The following is a 15,058-nucleotide window of genomic DNA, read 5'->3' as shown; positions in this document are numbered from 1 at the left end:
TTTTTTCACATAGCAACTGTTATGGTAAGAATTAGATTTACACTTATATTACATCTTACATCAGTATTCCACAACGTTCACCATCTGGATCTCATACTCTCTTTATGTCCTTTCACGTTGTGCAGTTGTCCTCATCTCTTCATTCGTATTTCGGCTCTCTGTCCGTCCATTACTCCATCATTTCCTGGTCTTCCTTCGCCATTCGCATCTATCTCGATTGCAGCATACACAGGCCTCTCTGTAACATACATCTAAGACATCTCCACATTATTAATTCTACTCACCTTTATTTACCACTGTTTCATCACGTCGAATCTCTATTTATTAATCACACTGCCTCACATCGCTTCTCTCCTTAAATATCACCTTTATCCACTACTATTTATCACGTCGCTTCTCTATCTACCATCTTTATCCACTCATTAGTCATCACGTCGTTTCTGCTTGATCCTTATTCATATGACAAAAAATACAAACATTCACCACTCTGTCGACTCCTGTTCATGACTCATTCGACCAGTCTGTTCCGCAATGCTTCCTGACATCCCGCCTGAAAATTCTTATGTTCGATTTGACCCTGCACAACGTTACACACCACAAATAAATACACTGACTATCTACCATAAATTGCCTACTTTAGATCTATCCTTAACTTTTCCTTAATTTGATGTTAGAAATGTGATGAAGCCCACGAGATTGTTTTCCCTTGATCGTCTCAATCAGTACAGCATTTTCATGGACAATCCGCCTCACTCTGAATGGTCCTCTATATACAGTAAAGAATTTGCTAGTTAGGAATCTAAGCTTACACGAGAATTAAATGTGTGCAGAGAATATACAAGCTGGGAGAGATGGGACAGCCCAAGTGGTAGAAACTTAGGTGCTAGTGGCCTCTTTCCCTAACACCAGATTCCGAACAACCATACACAGCACCTCATTATAACTGTCACCACGACTATGACATACTATAGATCAGATGGCATCTAATTTAAAAACTTTGATCACGATGTTGACTTTTTACATTACGTGTTAAGTACCTGCAATAGTCAAATCGCACTAATTATACTGGACTCATTGGCATTATTACGTAACATTTTAGCAACTGGTCTCTTTGAGGAAACAGTCCTTTTGCTTTACTGTTCCAAATAAAAATTTGCAAATTTTGCTCTGAGAGACCAGCCTAACAGATTCCATTACTGGTGTTTTATTCTGTGATCAGAAGTGTGGTATTTGCACTCCTACATATCAGTAGAGTATGTCTGCTACATAGACAATTTTCAGTGCCAGCTGCATGTGTTTTAAGGCAAGATGCTAAGGGGCTGATATGTTGGATTAGTTTCTCCTATCCTTTAATCCATTATGACAAGAGTGAAATGCCAGGATTCCATGCTCTCCTGTTATTCTGATAGTGTCTATCCTCGACTCTGTCTGACCTATGAGTCGTGGCTCCGTTTACGATGTTGCTCTCATTACCAAGTTCCTGTAACAAGTGCTGAAATGACGAAGAATCATCTAAGCCTCTGCCTGCTATCACTATATCTTTGCGCAATTTCACTGGCAACTTCGTTATACAGATCCTAAAGAGTTCCCCAGGTTCGTATGGCACATCCAAATACCTATTTCGTCTCAGCATTTCCTGATAGGACCCCATTGGATCTCTTATACCACCTTCGTTACAATTTGGCATCATCAACATGCTTTGCGTAACCTGGTCCTGCGTACTTTTCGACCAGAATTCATTTAAATAGCTACTACAGTCTTTAATGACTTCCTGCATTTTCGCTCTAGCCTCGTCCCTCAAATGGTTACACACAAACTTCATTTTGAGGGGCAGTCCCCATGATGAAGGTAATGAATCTTGAAATTGAGACAGCCTTGGACTATACCCAGTTGGGTTTTCCACCTGTTTTATCCGACACAACCGTTCTTCTAACTCTCTGAGTTCGTCTTCCGCTTCCTACCTATTCTCGTTTTTTGAAATTATCTCAATCTCCCTCTGCAATCTACCTGGTGGTGTGTCACCTTCGCTACTGCACGCTAATTGCAACTGTGCTAGTTCTTCACTATTTTTCCTACTTATTGCTAATTGCGCCTCTTTAAGCTGTAATAGCGATTGTATCTCCTCCTGGTTGGCATAAACCTCTCGCTGCGTACTGTCAGAGCCTGTCTCGCCTCTTATACTGATCTTTTCTACCACTGCACTAATCGTATTCATTCTGACCACTACTTCTTTGATTCGCTCATCCGGCAACACGTCCCTACGTTCTGTAATATCGCTCTCTATTGCACTTATTCGTACCTCCAAATTATTGGCTTTTTCTTTCACAGCATCCTGTACTTGCTTCGACACGCCCAGATTCTTCTCCCCCTCATCTAACCGATTGTTAACTGCGGGCAGACGCTCATCAATAACTGTGTGTAGCTTCCTCATTGCCTCTTTATTTCCCTTATCCAATGCCTCCATACTTTCCTTACTACCTTTATCCCTCGCTTCCCATCTTTCCTTATTATCTCTATCCATCATGTCCAATATTTCCTTAAACTCCCTATCTCTCTCCTTAGCCTCCCTATCTCTCTCCTTATTCTCCCTATCCATCGCTTCCTATCTTTACTTATAATCTTTATCCATCTTCTGTAAAAACTGCAGTAGCACACAGTCATTTGCTACTATCGGTGCGCTCACATTGTTCTCCTGAGAAACCGTCGCTTCGCTAAAGGTGGCTGCACTTTCACTGCATACCTGACCTAGTCCCGGCTCGCCCGCCTCGTCGGGAAAAGCCCCCGATTGTGAACAAAGCCCGCCGCATAAAGGATCACCTAGCCGCGGTCCGCTGAACAATTCAGTCCCTTCTGAGTGCTTGCCGTCCCCGCTTATTAACCCATGGTCAACAGCTACTTCCTGCTGCAATGCTACGTTCACCCCAGATTCACTATTCTCCATGGTGACTACACTTTTCGACTGCGACCTAGTTACTATGGACATTACGGAAAAAAAATTATACCACGATCTTCCAGCCTTGGACGATGTAGCATTTAATTACATATAAAAAATAAAAGATCCTCACCAATCCAGAAAGAAATTGCAAACAGAAAAAATTTTACTTCTTAGCGCTATCATCATACATTCCAATAAAAAAAAAAATCTTAACAGCAAACCCTAACAGCAAAAAATCCTGGCAAAATATATCCTGGCCAAATTATCCTGGCAGGGTCGAAATTATGAGAGGCACTCACATGCCTTGCTCATACTGTGGCATCAAGCAGTCAGGCCTGCAAGATGAGTGGTCTGCCAAGCGAGTGAATTCATTCTTATTTATCGAGTAACATGAACTCTAGTACTCTCACAATTAAGTCACTAATCAACCTCCTGTATGAATAATACGCAACGGAAACACGCATCTATCAGTAATTTACAGAACTCTGACTGTACACTACGCACTGGCAATGCCACATTTTCTTTTTGTCTTTTATTTAACGGCTTTTGTCAACACGTGGCCACCGCACTGAATATGAATGGCGCACACATTATAAATTCGGGACATTATGACAACATACAATTCGAAGAAAAGTCCACCAATCTTTTTCTTTTCCCTATCTTATTTATTCTGATAAATTCTCTAACCTAAACACACAAATTCTATAACCTACAACAATAACACATGAGAAATTCCGCCCAGTGGGCATGACTTTACAATAGGGAATCTCTATATTATGGTCTCGTAATTATTTTTAACGCTACAGTGCACTTTCTGGATAGGATGGTGGATCTTTTATTATACCTCACACTTCGACTCTCACAATCATCATCACTAAACTTTCCTCCAGACCGAGCGGTACTGAAGGAACAAGCATAACCCACTAATCTTTTGAAACTACCTCGCTACTCTCCCATGCAAACCACACATACCCAAATTACATGACATACACCACACTATAACTTGAAACACTACACAGGGAATAGTCACAACATTATCACTTTCAGCTTTCCCACTTCAATCAATATTTATCCCAGTTTCACACAACACTGCCCCACTTTGTAATTCTACTTTCCTACTATGAACTGTGGAGATATATGCACGTCTTCCTGTGCAATGCAAGCCAAGTGGCGTTGCTGGATAGACGGCCGACTCACCTTGATTCTCTCTCAGAGTTTAAATCTAGCATCACACGGAATCATATCACACAAAGTAATATTAGGAACATATTCATCACGCACGCGAGTCCTCAACTGATACCATGGACGAGTACTTCTCTTTATCTTTTGTCTCATACACAGTTTGAGACTCACGCAGTACCCACCACGTGGAAGTACTCGTCTCTAATTTCAAGTCCTGCACACGCCATTTCTTAAATATTTCAACTTATGGTACACACGCTATTTCTTAAGTATTTCAACTTATTGTACACACGCTAGTAATTCAGCTTAACTTAAGCACACAGAAGTATTTCAACTTATTGCTACACGTGGTTTCATTGTGACCGTTGGTCACTTCCGAAGATTACTACAATCCCATTAATATTACCTGCCTGACATTTAATTCTCCCCACAAAAGTTCCTGAAATAGAGAAATTAATATTTCAAACTACTCTTAAATATTCCACATGCATACCATGTCTCCACTCTTTCGTCATTACGGAGCACAACTAAAACAAGTCTTAACAGCACAAGATCCAGTGGCAGAGTGCTGAAACATGGCCGTTCTTGAGGTTCTCTCCCACCTCTGTCGAAGTGGGGGGAGCACCTTTCTACCGCATTGGTCAGCCACATTTCAGGCGCTCAAAGCTCAGGCAAATTTCATCTCTTTGGTCCCACCAAAGGTGGCCAAAGGATCGACTCAAAGATGATCATATATTCACGTTCACTATCTGCGGTTAGCAGACGACCATACATTCATTCATTTCACAGATCTCACCAAACTGGATGTAGGGATTTACTTTGTGAGAGTGCACATGTGATCAATCAAATAAATAAATCGCCATTCTTTCCCACACTGGTATCCGGCTTCGCTGTATTAATTGAAATTGAGATATTTTACAAAAAAAATGTGTTCTTCTGACAAAAATAATGAAGTATGTTGTACCTATTTACAATGTCGGGCGGTACTGTACCCTTTCAACCTTGCTGTTTGGTCCCTTAAACCTCAAACAACCAACCAACCAAATACCATCAGTCCTTACCAACTGAAATCGCGACTCATATGATCAGGCCGCGGTTTTCCAGCCGTGTAGGCTCTAACCGATGTAGCCACGAGCACAGCAGAGGCACTGCAGTCGATCTCGTGCAGTTAGCGAAGGTACTCGCGTCCGTCGTATGCTGCCATAGCCCGCTGACGCCAAATTTAGCCGCACTGTCCTAGCGGATACTTTCATCATAATTCCCTCGTCGACTTACGATTGTGTCACTCAGTGTTGCTTATCTGTTAGCACTGACAACAAACGCAGTTGCTCTCGGTCGTTAAGTGAAGGTCGTTGGCCACTGTTGTGTTCGTGTGAGAGGTTATACCTGAAATTTGGTATTCTCACCACGCTTTTAACACTGTGATTAAAGAGTTTTAAATTCCCTAGTGAATTTAGAAAGGGACTGTCCCACGCGTCTTGCTGCAGCTTTCATTCTGCGTTCAAAGTCTGTTAATTCCCGTCGTGCTACCACAGTCGTGTTGGAAATCTTTTCGTATGCAATGCCGTCTTATACCTTGCGTAAGCGATGCTACCGCTACCTGTATATGTGCGTATCACTGTCCCATGATTTTTGTCACCTGGGTGTGATACGCAATAATGAAAGAGTTACTAACACATACTATTCTACGAACTTCCATTATGCTGGAGTAGCTTAGGTCAGCAACTTCTGTTAATCAGTAGAAGTAAACACCATTCCAAAGTTGCAAATTTTACTTTTTATTCACTCGATGACAAGTTTTGGGCGGAGACTCATTTTCAGTTCATCGAAACATAGCCGAAAATTATATATGACGGTCGAATCTGTTCCCGAAAGAACAGTTACCGTCAATGACCATGCAGCTTTGCTAGAAATGAAATGGTAATTAAATGGACACCCTAGCTGCACTTTCCTCTGTGCCCGCGGTGGCTCAGATGGATAGAGCGTCTGCCATGTAAGCAGGAGATCCCGGGTTCGAGTCCCGGTCGGGGCACACATTTTCAACATGTCCCCAATGAAGTGTATCAACCCTTGCTTGCAGCTAGGGTGTCCATTTAATTATCATTTCATTTCTAGCAAAGCTGCATGGTCATTGACGGTAACTGTTCTTTGGGGAACAGATACTACCGTCATATATAGTTAAAAATATGGGTTCCCGGTCTTTGACCTTCTTGTGCGAACGCACACGCTATGCCCGAACTCGTACGGGACTTGGTAGATTATTCTGCCACGAGTAATGAGTATGATGGGCAAACATCTATTAGGCGCACTACGAATGTAGTGTTGTGGACATGTTGGGAATGTGGATCTCACGGGGAGCGTGCAAGGGATAAGTCCCTGCAGACGCACTATCCTCTGTGCCCGCGGTGGCTCAGATGGATAGAGCGTCTGCCATGTAAGCAGGAGATCCCGGGTTCGAGTCCCGGTCGGGGCACACATTTTCAACATGTCCCCAATGAAGTGTATCAACGCCTGCTTGCAGCTAGGGTGTCCATTTAATTATCATTTCATAGCCGAAAATGGTATTTTCGAAGATGTCAAAAACGTGCAGCAGTTACATCGCGTACAGGTAACTGTAAGGTTATCTCTATACGCTCTAATAGTTTGTTGCACATTTATCACATCTCTGGAAATGCCATTTTCGACTATGTTGCAATGATTTGAAAATAGGTCTTCACCCGAAACTAGCCATCGAGTGAATAAAAGGTAAAATTTACAACTCTGGACTGAGTTTCGTTCCACTGACATATTATTTTATTCATGTGACTAGTATTTTGTTCTGTTAATTTACCTACAAGCATTTGTGCTTCATTATTTTATGTTACGATGGTTCCCGAAGCAAAACCTCGTTTCGTCTAGAGGGTGAAGCCTTTCCATGGTCATGTATTTCTGTTACACACGCTAATGATGCATTCACTCTTTCATTACATAGTAAATATCTCACAAAATTTTTACCTACAATATTTTGATCCAAATTGCATGCTTATTGTCAACGAACGGAAATCACCGGCAGTTTACAATTTTCACTTGCATCCATCATCTAGGCCTGTAAATATTTTATTCCACAATTTAATGGATCTTGTGTCGAAAGTTGTGAAATAGACAACTGTAATGCTTAGCATTTTCATACTCGTTGTATTTAATTTAAGTGTTTGTTTACTGTGACCCCAAGTGCACTTAAATACTCTCCCCCCTCTCCCTCTGTCCCTCTATCTACCTACATCCCTCCCTCCCTCCGTCCCTCTCTCTCTGTCTGTCTGTCTGTCTCTCTCTCTCTCTCTCTCTCTCTCTCATATATATATCGCTCTCTGTCTCTCTCTCTCTCTCTCTCTCTCTCTCTCTCTCTGTGTGTGTGTGTGTATGTGACTTAGTGTGTTTCATGGGTACCACGAGGCAGCGCAAATTATGGAACAGTTCCTTAACTAACGCAATAATTTCCGCTAGCAATAAGACCCTAGCGTTCAGGCGCACATTGTCCGGGAAACAATGTTCCTGCAACACGTCCATTCGACGTACATCAACGGTACAATAAATCGTATCAAATTGTGAAAGTGACTCCAAGCATGTCAGTATAAAGCCTCGAGTTACATCTACATCTACATCTACATTGATACTCCGCAAGCCACCCAACGGTGTGTGGCGGAGGGCACTTTACGTGCCACTGTCATTACCTCCCTTTCCTGTTCCAGTCGCGTATGGTTCGCGGGAAGAACGACTGTCTGAAAGCCTCCGTGCGCGCTCTAATCTCTCTAATTTTACATTCGTGATCTCCTCGGGAAGTATAAGTAGGGGGAAGCAATATATTCGATACCTCATCCAGAAACACACCCTCTCGAAACCTGGAGAGCAAGCTACACCGCGATGCAGAGCGCCTCTCTTGCAGAGTCTGCCACTTGAGTTTATTAAACATCTCCGTAACGCTATCACGGTTACCAAATAACCCAGTGACGAAACGCGCCGCTCTTCTTTGGATCTTCTCTATCTCCTCCGTCAACCCGACCTGGTACGGATCCCACACTGATGAGCAATACTCAAGTATAGGTCGAACGAATGTTTTGTAAGCCACCTCCTTTGTTGATGGACTACATTTTCTAAGCACTCTCCCAATGAATCTCAACCTGGTACCCGCCTTACCAACAATTAGTTTTATATGATCATTCCACTTCAAATCGTTCCGTACGCATACTCCCAGATATTTTACAGAAGTAACTGCTACCAGTGTTTGTTCCGCTATCATATAATCATACAATAAAGGATCCTTCTTTCTATGTATTCGCAATACATTACATTTGTCTATGTTAAGGGTCAGTTGCCACTCCCTGCACCAAGTGCTTATCCGCTGCAGATCTTCCTGTATTTCGCTACAATTTTCTAATGCAGCAACTTCTCTGTATACTACAGCATCATCCGCGAAAAGCCGCATGGAACTTCCGACACTATCTACTAAGTCATTTATATATATTGTGAAAAGCAATGGTCCCATAACACTCCCCTGTGGCACGCCAGAGGTTACTTTAACGTCTGTAGACGTCTCTCCATTGATAACAACATGCTGTGTTCTGTTTGCCAAAAACTCCTCAATCCAGCCACACAGCTGGTCTGATATTCCGTAGGCTCTTACTTTGCTTATCAGGCGACAGTGCGGAACTGTATCGAACGCCTTCCGGAAGTCAAGAAAAATAGCATCTACCTGGGAGCCTGTATCTAATATTTTCTGGGTGTCATGAACAAATAAGGCTAGTTGGGTCTCACACGATCGCTGTTTCCGGAATCCATGTTGATTCCTACATAGTAGATTCTGGGTTTCCAGAAATGACATGATACGCGAGCAAAAAACATGTTCTAAAATTCTACAAGAGATCGACGTAAGAGATATAGGTCTATAGTTTTGCGCATCTGCTCGACGACCCTTCTTGAAGACTGGGACTATCTGTGCTCTTTTCCAATCATTTGGAACCCTCCGTTCCTCTAGAGACTTGCGGCACACGGCTGTTAGAAGGGGGGCAAGTTCTTTCGCGTACTCTGTGTAGAATCGAATTGGTATCCCGTCAGGTCCAGTGGACTTTCCTCTATTGAGTGATTCCAGTTGCTTTTCTATTCCTTGGACACTTATTTCGATGTCAGCCATTTTTTCGTTTGTGCGAGGATTTAGAGAAGGAACTGCAGTGCGGTCTTCCTCTGTGAAACAGCTTTGGAAAAATGTGTTTAGTATTTCAGCTTTACGCGTGTCATCCTCTGTTTCAATGCCATCATCATCCCGTAGTGTCTGGATATGCTGTTTCGAGCCACTTACTGATTTAACGTAAGACCAGAACTTCCTAGGATTTTCTGTCAAGTCGGTACATAGAATTTTACTTTCGAATTCAATGAACGCTTCACGCATAGCCCTCCTTACGCTAACTTTGACATCGTTTAGCTTCTGTTTGTCTGAGAGGTTTTGGCTGCGTTTAAACTTGGAGTGGAGCTCTCTTTGCTTTCGCAGTAGTTTCCTAACTTCGTTGTTGTACCACGGTGGGTTTTTCCCGTCCCTCACAGTTTTACTCGGCACGTACCTGTCTAAAACGCATTTTACGATTGCCTTGAACTTTTTCCATAAACACTCAACATTGTCAGTGTCGGAACAGAAATTTTCGTTTTGATCTGTTTGGTAGTCTGAAATCTGCCTTCTATTACTCTTGCTAAACAGATAAACCTTCCTCCCTTTTTTTATATTCCTATTAACTTCCATATTCAGGGATGCTCCAACGGCCTTATGATCACTGATTCCCTGTTCTGTACATACAGATTCGAAAAGTTCGGGTCTGTTTGTTATCAGTAGGTCCAATATGTTATCTCCACGAGTCGGTTCTCTGTTTAATTGCTCGAGGTAATTTTCGGATAGTGCACTCAGTATAATGTCACTCGATGCTCTGTCCCTACCACCCGTCCTAAACATCTGAGTGTCCCAGTCTATATCTGGTAAATTGAAATCTCCACCTAAGACTATAACATGCTGAGAAAATTTATGTGAAATGTATTCCAAATTTTCTCTCAGTTGTTCTGCCACTAATGCTGCTGAGTCGGGAGGTCGGTAAAAGGAGCCACTTATTAACCTAGTTCGGTTGTTTAGTGTAACCTCCACCCATAATAATTCACAGGAACTATCCACTTCTACTTCACTACAGGATAAACTACTACTAACAGCGATGAACACTCCACCACCGGTTGCATGCAATCTATCCTTTCTAAACACCGTTTGTACCTTTGTAAAAATTTCGGCAGAATTTATCTCTGGCTTAAGCCAGCTTTCTGTACCTATAACGATTTCAGCTTCGGTGCTTTCTATCAGCGCTTGAAGTTCCGGTACTTTACCAACGCAGCTTCGACAGTTGACAATTACAATACCGATTGCTGCTTGGTCCCCGCATGTCCTGACTTTGCCCCGCACCCGTTGAGGCTGTTGCCCTTTCTGTACTTGCCCAAGGCCATCTAACCTAAAAAACCGCCCAGCCCACGCCACACAACCCCTGCTACCCGTGTAGCCGCTTGTTGCGTGTAGTGGACTCCTGACCTATCCAGCGGAACCCGAAACCCCACCACCCTATGGCGCAAGTCGAGGAATCTGCAGCCCACACGGTCGCAGAACCGTCTCAGCCTCTGATTCAGACCCTCCACTCGGCTCTGTACCAAAGGTCCGCAGTCAGTCCTGTCTACGATGCTGCAGATGGTGAGCTCTGCTTTCATCCCGCTAGCGAGACTGGCAGTCTTCACCAAATCAGATAGCCGCCGGAAGCCAGAGAGGATTTCCTCCGATCCATAGCGACACACATCATTGGTGCCGACATGAGCGACCACCTGCAGATGGGTGCACCCTGTACCCTTCATGGCATCCGGAAGGACCCTTTCCACATCTGGAATGACTCCCCCCGGTATGCACACAGAGTGCACATTGGTTTTCTTCCCCTCTCTTGCTGCCATTTCCCTAAGGGGCCCCATTACGCGCCTGACGTTGGAGCTCCCAACTACCAGTAAGCCCACCCTCTGCGACTGCCCGGATCTTGCAGACTGAGGGGCAACCTCTGGAACAGGACAAGCAGCCATGTCAGGCCGAAGATCAGTATCAGTCTGAGACAGAGCCTGAAACCGGTTCGTCAGACAAACTGGAGAGGCTTTCCGTTCAGCCCTCCGGAATGTCTACTGACCTACTGACAGAAATGTTGTTCGTACTAGCCGGCCTCGGTGGCCATGTGGTTCTAGGCGCTGTAGCCCGGAACTGCGCGACTGCTACGGTCGCAGGTTCGAATCCTACCTCGGGCATGGATGTGTGTGATGTCCTTAGGTTAGTTAGGTTTCAGTAGTTCTAAGTTCTAGGGGACTGATGACCTCAGATGTTAAGTCCCATAGTGCTCAGAGCCGTTTGAACCACTTGTTCTTACTAACTAGTATCTTGGTGGTTAACTAAACACAGTAAATTTTCCCTAATAATTTCGAAGTTAAATAACGCGAAGATCAGTTTCTGGTCGTAGTAGAGGACTACCCGTCGTAGACATATGCCGATGACAGCGAAATGGAAAATCGGGGCTAAGTGATAGTTACCTGATGAAAAGGAAGCCCGATCGCGTGAAAGCGCGAAAGAGCGGGCACGGTGGCGAGGCGACGGACGCCTGATAAACAGGTGTGTAAACACGGGAGACCAGCATCTATTGCCAGTCCGCAGGGGCGTTAAGGATTCGTGTTAACAGACCGGGGTCCTCCGCCACCGCTCTATAACTCAGCCGGGCCGAGTGAGCGCAGGCACGCCCCATCGTTCGCTTTTCAACTCCCTGCTGCGTTTTTTTTTCTTTCTCTTCTCTCTCCCTCTGTCTCTCTTTTGCTCTCTCTTTCCTGTGCTAGTCCTCTACCTCTTGCGTAGCACTCATCACTGCTTTCCGTTGAGGGTGGAATCGCTAACATCCATTTCCCCTGACCGCGGCGTCCGTTTTCTGGATCCCCCAGGGCAGAGCTTACGAACTCACTTTCCTCCATGTTCCGGGGCTTGTGAATGCTAAATATCCGATACCGAGAAGTGCTCCCCTATGCTGAAATTTATTTGTTAATCCCTGAAGTCATGGTATTCGAATTTAAAACGGAAACAAAAACGTAACTAGGTAAAGAATATATTTTCAAGCGGACGAATGATTCTTTAAAATTTACATGAGAGATGCTTTATCTGTTAATCGTAAGTGAACATTTATCATTGTCGGCTACAACTACGCTTGACTTTTGACTGACTTTCTTGATGTACTACAGTGATTCTCGCAGTAGCGATGAAACATCCCCTTAGAAAAATTAATGAATGATTGTGCTCATAAACCCCTTACGTTATTTGCTTTTCAAACAGCTGAGCAAAACTGAACGTGCTCAGACATTTCTCTCTTTACTTATTCTGATCATCAATAAACTAACACACAATATTTTTAACACAACGCAATCTGACTTTCAATAATCCCTACAAAAGGATGGCCCTGACTAACAATAACCTATTCGTTTCATGAATCACTTACCTCACAAAAATCTTAGTTACTCGAACTACTGCAATACAACGAGCGCCAATACTGCCAGCTAAATAAAAGATTCTAACTACTGAAGGCACTAACTACTTATAAGCATACTTAGCAAATCAAAGATTTTGATAGAGAACAAACAATGTATTTACCTTAATAGTGTTCAAAAGTCATTATCGATATCAGTTCATGACATTCAGTCTTACAAATTTACTCTTTCTGATGGACACACGTCCAGATCGTCCGCTCTCAAACTCCCCCATCTCTCTTCCCACGTCCACCACTGCTGGCGGCTCACCTCCAACTGCGCAGTGCTACGCGCTGTTCAGATCCAACTGCCCAACACTACAATAGGGAACATTCCAACAATACCAACTAGCCACAGACTGCACACAGCACAGCCAGTGATTTTCATACAGAGCGCTACGTGGCGTTACCAATATAAAAACCTAAACATCCTACTTACAGGGTAATCCAAAACAGACATTGACGTTTTTGTTATCTTATACAAGTTGACTTTTGTTGTTTGTCATGTACATACTGTTGTAATCCAGGTGGAATCACTGTGCTGTCAAGTCTTCGGTCGAAGCATTAGTGTAACCATACAATTCACGACATACATATATTTATGACTCTATACGATATTTTCGTTTGTTTGGAAAGATGCATATGGGGTCTGAAGATTGCATAGTGAAATGCTGAAACTGGTAGCCTTCAACATAAAATAAAATAACATATTAAGTTACACCGCTGTTACTGAATTTCAACGTCATTAAGAATTACTTAAACAGCCGGTGCCCCCTCTGATGGACCACCAGAGATTAACACATTAAGGTCTAGCTACTTTTGCCACAAGGATATCTGCAATACAGAAGTAAATAATTTAGCATAGATAGCATATTTTCATTCATTGATATCTTATAGGGTAGCTTTCTGGGGTAACTCTTCGCTCAGGAAAAAAGTATTCTTTGCACAAAAGAAAGTAATTAGAATTAGGTGTGGAGTTTACAGACGCACGAGTTAGATGTATCTCTTTAAGTAGCTGGGACATAATAGCCGACCGCGGTGGCCGAGCTCTTCTAGGCCATTCAGTCTGGAACCGCGCGACCGCTATGGTCGCAGGTTCGAATCCCGCCTGGGGCATGGATGTGCGTGATGTCCTTGGGTTAGCTAGGTTTAAGTAGTTCTAAGTTCTAGGGGACTGATGACCTCAGATATTAAGTCCCATAGTGCCCACAGCCATTTGAACCAACTTATGATATAATAACCACGGGCCCACAGTAAGTTTATTCTGTAATCAATTTATCTAACTTTTAAATTAACAGAGATACTCAAAAGCACAGCAGTAGGTGGTAAAGTGATCTGCATTACCCCTTTGGTACAGAAAGAGATGAAACATGCCACTACGAAACTCTTTGAAAATTTAACTGTGGAACTATGATATCTGACAGATAGTAAAAATGTTCCCAAATGTAGATTAAAGAGCCTTCGTCTTAAAATTTAGAGTTCTTGACTGGAGATAGTTAGTCATTAAAAACCGTAAATTACTGGCATGCAGCCCAAAAAATACTGTTAGTGTTATTTTACTCATATGTAACTGTTCGTTTGACACATTTATAGTGAATTAGATCTATGGAACAAGTAACTAAGTAACTAAGATGCGCACCGTCAGCGAACAGTACCGACTGCTGTGTGGAGTCGAGAACGTGCTGTACGTACAGCGGCCGCCGCAACCTCCTTTGTCGCTACCCTCGCTGACGCTTCCCAGGAGTTTTTCATCTGCCGCCCCGCATCAGGACGCAAATTCTAATCCTGTGGGAAATTACTGGCCTATTATTGGCTGGACCTCGAGGGAAAGTGGGGAGGATTACGGACGAGGGGGTTCCCCGTTTCTCGGCCGGAAGTCTGATCTCATCACGCGCGAATCACGCTGCTCTCTCTCCGCCCCCGCGTCAGACGGCGCCGGGCAGGCGTCTGCTGTTTCCTAGTAAGCGGCGGGTAGCAGATGAGGGCGGCACGTAAACATATGCCCCTAGTGCTACTGTGAAGCGCTACGCTAAACTCTGAATCCATACGGACATTGTAAGTACGAAAGAAACTTTGCTAAATTTCCACGAAAAACACACTCAACTGATTGTGGCGTAATTTAGTATGCGGATACCTTGATTCTTGAAGAAGAACATATGTTACATTACAAAGTAAAATAAAATAATCCAAGCCTAAGAGAGTGACGTCAGATGTTAAATATCTTTCTTTTACATTACTGAACGTAAACGTGTTAAAAATTAGTAAATATGTTCTATAATGTATACCTACATCAACAGCATGAAGCATAAATAAGCGATCCTTAAATGTGGTATACGTGAGCGGGGTACCGACA

General features: G+C 43.3%; 2 non-coding genes across 2 annotated transcripts; both read left to right on the top strand.

The window, feature by feature from the left end:
• The first annotated feature begins 6,074 nt into the window (after positions 1-6,074).
• Positions 6,075-6,149, top strand: Trnat-ugu (transfer RNA threonine (anticodon UGU)). The gene has a single exon. It is a non-coding gene; the product is annotated as a tRNA-Thr (tRNA).
• A 366-nt stretch (positions 6,150-6,515) lies between these two features.
• On the top strand, positions 6,516-6,590 carry Trnat-ugu (transfer RNA threonine (anticodon UGU)). Its single transcript has one exon. It is a non-coding gene; the product is annotated as a tRNA-Thr (tRNA).
• The last annotated feature ends 8,468 nt before the right edge of the window (positions 6,591-15,058 follow it).

This window comes from Schistocerca serialis, chromosome 6 (genome assembly GCF_023864345.2).
Source record: "Schistocerca serialis cubense isolate TAMUIC-IGC-003099 chromosome 6, iqSchSeri2.2, whole genome shotgun sequence".
NCBI classification, from domain to species: Eukaryota; Metazoa; Arthropoda; class Insecta; order Orthoptera; family Acrididae; genus Schistocerca; species Schistocerca serialis.
The sequence above is the reverse complement of the archived record's forward strand: the minus strand, read 5'-3'. Positions and strand labels throughout refer to the sequence as shown.